A 6,000-nucleotide genomic window follows, 5' to 3' on the forward strand; every position below is an offset into this window, starting at 1 on the left:
ATGTCACCCTACATCAAAGCATTTCTGGATTTCTCACATTTCTGCTTGTCCTCCTCATGAATAAAACCTGAGGAATCAAATAAAAATCTCTTACAAAAAGAGAGATCCATTCTGGGCGATGACCTACCCTATTTATTATGTATACAGTTTTCAGTCTCAGTAGATTTTATTAAAAAAAAAAGATCCCTGTCCTATATTGTATTAAAGACCATGGTATAGTATTGATTTTCTTCTATGATAAACTGGATAAAGGGAAAATGCAGGAAAGACACACTCCACAAACTCTATGCAATGAAATTGGACTTCCCCCAATAATCCTGTCTTGAAATATATATTTGAAAAACAGAATTCCCAGCTGAAAAGAAAGATATTCTGAAGGAATTAATGTCACATAGGGCTCAAAATGAAAGCTGAAAAATACATCTCTAAATCGAAGTCAACAGCAATGAGCATGCCCACAAGTGTTCCCTGCACACCTGCCCGCCACCGCCTCTCATCTCATGGACCCTCTTCACGCTCATCTGGGTCGCCTCTTCAATTCCGTAGGTTGCAGATTTTATTACACAACGAACCTCCTGCAGGCCAAGCTGTCATCTGACAGAACTATCTTGTAAGAAATGCAGTCCCAATCCTCCTTTCCCGCCCACCTCCTAGAGAAGGAGGTGGAGGCAGCCCCACACCCCATGTCTCTACCATGGGGAAGTCCAGAGCCCCACGCCACGCACAGGTCCCCGGCATCACTCAAGCTGTCCTCTCAGGACAGTAGCCACCTCCGATTGTCCCTCCTTTCTTCCAGCCACCACCCAGGAGGCCACTTCCTAGCAAGAGTAGACAAGAAGGAGCAAAAGTCATCAATCAAACCAACCAACCCTTTGCAAATTATTTCTGAAGAACATTAGCTCCAGGAAAATGTTAATGATTCCAGGAAATGTTAATAGCATCCATAAAATGTTTGGGAAAGGTTGTATTAAACACAATTAAATAGATTTCTGTACTCCAATGACATCCTAGTTCCTGGAGTTCTAGCAGTATATTTTATTCATCAGGTATTTTTCTTTGAAGATTTAGCTATGCCATATAAGAAATAGAACTCTCAATAAAATAATCATTTCAAAAATAAATGATAGGAGCAGGAATAGCTGATTTGTTGAGCACTTTCTTTGTATGTACGTGTGCATTACCTTGTGTAGTCTCCACACCAACCCCCAAAGGTGGATTCTCTTATTGTCCCCACTGAACCGAGGAAGAAACTATTAATGCTTCAATGTAAAGATAATTTACATTCTAAAATATCAGTACTAGTCAACTAAAGATAACAATTAAAAGGGAAGGTTTTAAACTACGGGATCTGTCCTCTTGGAGTCCTGGGACCAGTACAGTGTGGAGTGAAGCCCTGGCTCGTGAGCCTACTGTCAGAGCTGCCCGTTCCTGGGTGTTGTCCAGGAACCAGGTTGTGTGTGGATCCCATCAGGAATCAGGGTCCCCTCAGTGGGTGCAGCTGAACAGAATTTAATAAGGGGCTCTTTATAGAGTGGGGTGGGTAATGAGGGCAACAAGGGAGAGGGGGAAACCCAGGGCCTAGCAGCTGCAAGAGACCTTCACCACCCGTTGACCTAAAGGGTTAATGGTGACAGTGGGCATGTTGAGGCCTGCGGCCATGGGTAAGGGGCTGGCTGTTGAGAGCCATGGCTGTGGGTAAAGGGATGGAGTAGTGATCCAGGGGGAGATGTACCCCACACTCCCTCTCCTCACCTGTGAACACGTTCTGTCACGTTCACAGCTGTATTCCAGACAATCAGAAAAAGCCTGACACAATGAACTAAACATAGGAATGCATCATCTATGTCTAGAGATGCTCCTTCCCCAGCTAGGATTGGAATTGCTGGGATTAAAATGCAGGAACGTCCCAGGCTTAGTCTGATGGGACATGGTGCCTATTACAAAATGGCGGACAGGTTGGAAAATGCCTCTGGAAGCAGCCTGGAGTCACAGTGGTGCTCAGAACAAGGGACCGGAGGCCATGGTTCAAATCTACCTTCCTTAATTACTTGCTAGATATGCAACCATAGGATATTTAACTTTTCTAACTTCTCTTAAAAAGTATGATAATGATGATGATGTTGATGATATGGATATCACAGAGTCACGGAAAGAGTAAATACGATTAGATATTAACTGTCCAAAACTAGCTTGTTCGACAAATGTTGTCCAGTAAATGGTCTCTTCTTCCTTCCTTCCTAGCTTTGGAGGTAGAAATCTTAAATTTATAGGCATGGGCTAAAGGAAGGAGCCTTGTATACTCTGTCTTCATTGCAGCCTGTTTTAAAATTCCAGATCATCTGGGAGAATTGTTACCCAATACAGTAACAGGAATAGTGAAAGAGAGGGCTCTGAATCTTCCCAAAGGCCTATCTCTGTGACTGCATCACAGGTAATGAACTTGATGATCGTGAAAGCACAGTACAGCACATGTCTCCCTGTGCTGTGCTGAGAATACACTGCACGGCTTTACTGGTTGACTTACTAACAGTGGGATTGGTATTGCTTATGATTAAAAAAGAATCAGAGTAAACTCAGCCCCTCATTCCTTGGCTTGCCTTCTACCCTTTTTACACCTGCATTGTCTAATGTAGTAGAAGAGAATAATTTGGACTAGATTTAGCCCTTTGGTGGAAATGAAGTTTTGGAGAGTAATACTACTAAGGAAAGAGTTCGCTTCTTACCTGCTTCCCTGCCTTCTCCCACCCAGCTGGGATGCCCATTTATCTCCCCTCTGCCCCAGTCATTTAGCTTAGCAACTCTTTGTTGAGCGTCTCCTCTGTGCCAGGTTCCACACTGGGTGCTGGGACCTTCTTGCTGTATGCACACAGCTCTTGCCTCCAGAGCCCAAAGTCTAGCAGTGCCCCAGCAAGTTTCCATTGGGAGGCCTTCTTGGGACTGTGAGTCACTCCAGAGCCCTTTGTGACTCTGGTGCATGGGTGACATCAACTTTCTGTAAATGCACTTTTACAATTCTACTTCTGAGTGCAGGCATCCGTGGGAGAGAATGTCTTTTGATTTGCACCAGTTAAAATCTGAGTTCTACTGTTGTAGAAAACCACCTAGGTTGTTGTAATCAGAAGAGGCAAGTGGTGGAAGACACTGGGTGGAAGACGAGTTCCTTGGGGAGGCTGGAGAGGATGGCGGATGGGATGCAGGCAGAGTGATGCCTTGAGTGACTCCACAGCCTGTTCTCATGGACTTGACCTTGCTGAGCCGAGGTCACATGCCTGCACCTCTGCTGCTAGGGAGACCAGGTTTCTGGTGTCTATCTTGCTAAGCTGCAGACCCACAGGAAGGGCTTGCTCTGCTATGGGACGCGTGTTGAGATGACAAATCTGTGTGGCATGCTTTGTTCCATTCTTGCCTGCTACCCAGACGGTGGCATCGCCTTCTCTCCCTGTCTTTCTCACCCCTCCCAATTTTATGACAGTCAGTTCACATAAAAAGGCCCCCTTTAAGTCTGTGCTTATTCTGCTGTCTAATAAATGCAACACTTCATGAGCACATTCCCTAACTACACAGTCCTCTGTGTGTGGTGCAGTACCCCTGGTCACCCGGGGGATGGCTGCAAAATGAGAAGGAAGCCCAGAGAAAGAGGAGTTTCTTCCAGTTGGTCCCTCAAAGGCCCTGCATCAGGATCCCCTCACCTGCCACCGAACACCGCTGATGGATTCTGACAAATGAACAGAGATTTTACCATGCTGGACTAAGAACCACAGTACTACATAGAAAAATGGGTGCCCACTGCATTTCATGAGGACCTTTCTAGAAGACAGGAGAACAATCATCAGGACATTTAGTGTTGAAGAATAATTTACAAGCCTTGCTGAGTTGTCCTGGTCAGCAATAAAGATTAAAAATTGCATGCTCTCCAGAAGAAAAAAAACATCATGGCGAAGAAGATTACTTTAAATCAAACTTTTGCAGCTCCTAGGAAGAGCTGAGCCCTGGACCACTCTGGAGCCTAGCTGAGTTGGAATGAGCCTGGCAGTGGGAGTCCCAGCCGGTCACATGGCCCTCATTCTTGCAAACATGAGAAAATGGTCTTCAGTGACTGCTCACTGTCTGAGATCAGGAGAGGGTTTCAGGAGGCCTTTGCGCCATTGGCCAAGATGACTGTTCTGAGTGGAGAAGCCATGTCGGGTCACTGCTGTAGACACAGAGCCATGCCAGGTCGCTGCAGTAGACACGGAGCCATGTCGGGTCACTAGTGTAGACACGGAGCCATGCCGGGTCACTAGTGTAGACATGGAGCCATGCTGGGTCGCTGGTGTAGACACGGAGCCATGCCGGGTCGCTGCAGTAGACACGGAGCCATGCCGGGTCGCTGGTGTAGACACGGAGCCATGCTGGGTCACTGGTGTAGAAATGATATAGGGGCGGATGATTAGAGGTGTGGGCTCTCCTCTCCACTGCCAGGAAGTTGCTCTACAGCATGGTCAGAATCCTCAGGACCAGGAGAAGGTGGACCTCACCCTGGTGGTGAGTGGCTTTAGGAATTTTGCTAGAATTGCTAGAAACGGAGGTATCCTGAGATTTCCATTGCTCCCTTGCCCTTGTTGCCACTGAGAATGGCAAGGACCCACGGAGAAGGCTTAGGATCAGACAAGAAGGGTGAGAACAGCGACCACCTGGGCAACAGTGAGGAAGGATGGCTTCAACCTCCACACACCTGCCACACTCCTGCCAAAGTGCTGCACAACATACGTGACAGGCAAATGCATACGGATAATGTTATAATCACTAAGGACAAGCTGACTTTGAATCCAGCTCAGTATTAGTGGGTGTGACTGTAGAGTGTTGGAAGCGTTGACTGGAGTTACTGTGAGAAGTCAGGGGTGGGGACACAGGGCTTCTCCAGGGAAGAGAATCTCCACAATATCCATAATGACTGACCCGGAATGAGCACAAAAGGGAATTGAGGGAATGCGCCTACATTTGGCAAAAAGGATGTTCTGGTGAATATTGGCCTTCAGTGGCCAATTTCAGGAGATTATAGTGGATAGAAACCCAATGTGAGAAAAATAAAAATGCTCATTCACTTATGAATGTTAGGATGAAAATGGAGTAAAAAAACAAGATAGTTGGTGAATGAGAGTAAAATTGTTGTGTATTTTATGCTGTCTTTCCACTGGGGGTTGACTAGATGCAGAACTCTTTAGGACCTAAGATTTCACATAATGGACCCAGGAAGCTGGATTTGCTTCTCTTACCCATTTATGTGGGCATCTATACAACCCACTTCCATGGCATGGCGGGGGCTGCTGTCAGAAACCTCATACTCACTGCCTTCATAGCTTTCTTAACAAATGGTAGAAAGCGACGTGCATGGATATCAATAATAACTGAGCCAAAAGGTCAAATGCAGTCAGCTCCAGGAAAAAATCCCACACAGAGGAGAAAAGAACTCTGTGATGAGATGTTCTGTTTCTTTTTTGATTGGATCCAGCTGGAAAGCATTGATCGTAGAGAAATGAGACCCTCCTCGTGGTTACCTCTAGACATCGCACTATCATAGAGAAATGTGACCCTCCTCGTGGCTACCTCTAGGCATTGCACTATCATAGAGAAATGTGACCCTGCCTCGTGGTTACCTCTAGGCATTGCACTATCGTAGAGAAATGAGACCTTTCTCGTGGTTACCTCTAGGCATTGCACTATCGTAGAGAAACGAGATCCTGTCTCGTGGTTACCTCTAGGCATTGCACTATCGTAGAGAAACGAGATCCTGTCTCGTGGTTACCTCTAGGCATTGCACTATCGTAGAGAAATGTGACCCTCCTCGTGGCTACCTCTAGGCATTGCACTTGCATGGAGGCACTTGTGTTAAACTACACAGAGGAGATTTGATAAGGGCAAGAAAAGACAAAGGCTAAAAAACTTTAGTGACTTTATCTTAAACTATATCTCAAGTGATTAATAGGTAAATTTTATGAAAGATCGGTATTTCCTACATTT

Source organism: Macaca nemestrina, chromosome 11 (genome assembly GCF_043159975.1).
Source record: "Macaca nemestrina isolate mMacNem1 chromosome 11, mMacNem.hap1, whole genome shotgun sequence".
Classification (NCBI taxonomy): Eukaryota; Metazoa; Chordata; class Mammalia; order Primates; family Cercopithecidae; genus Macaca; species Macaca nemestrina.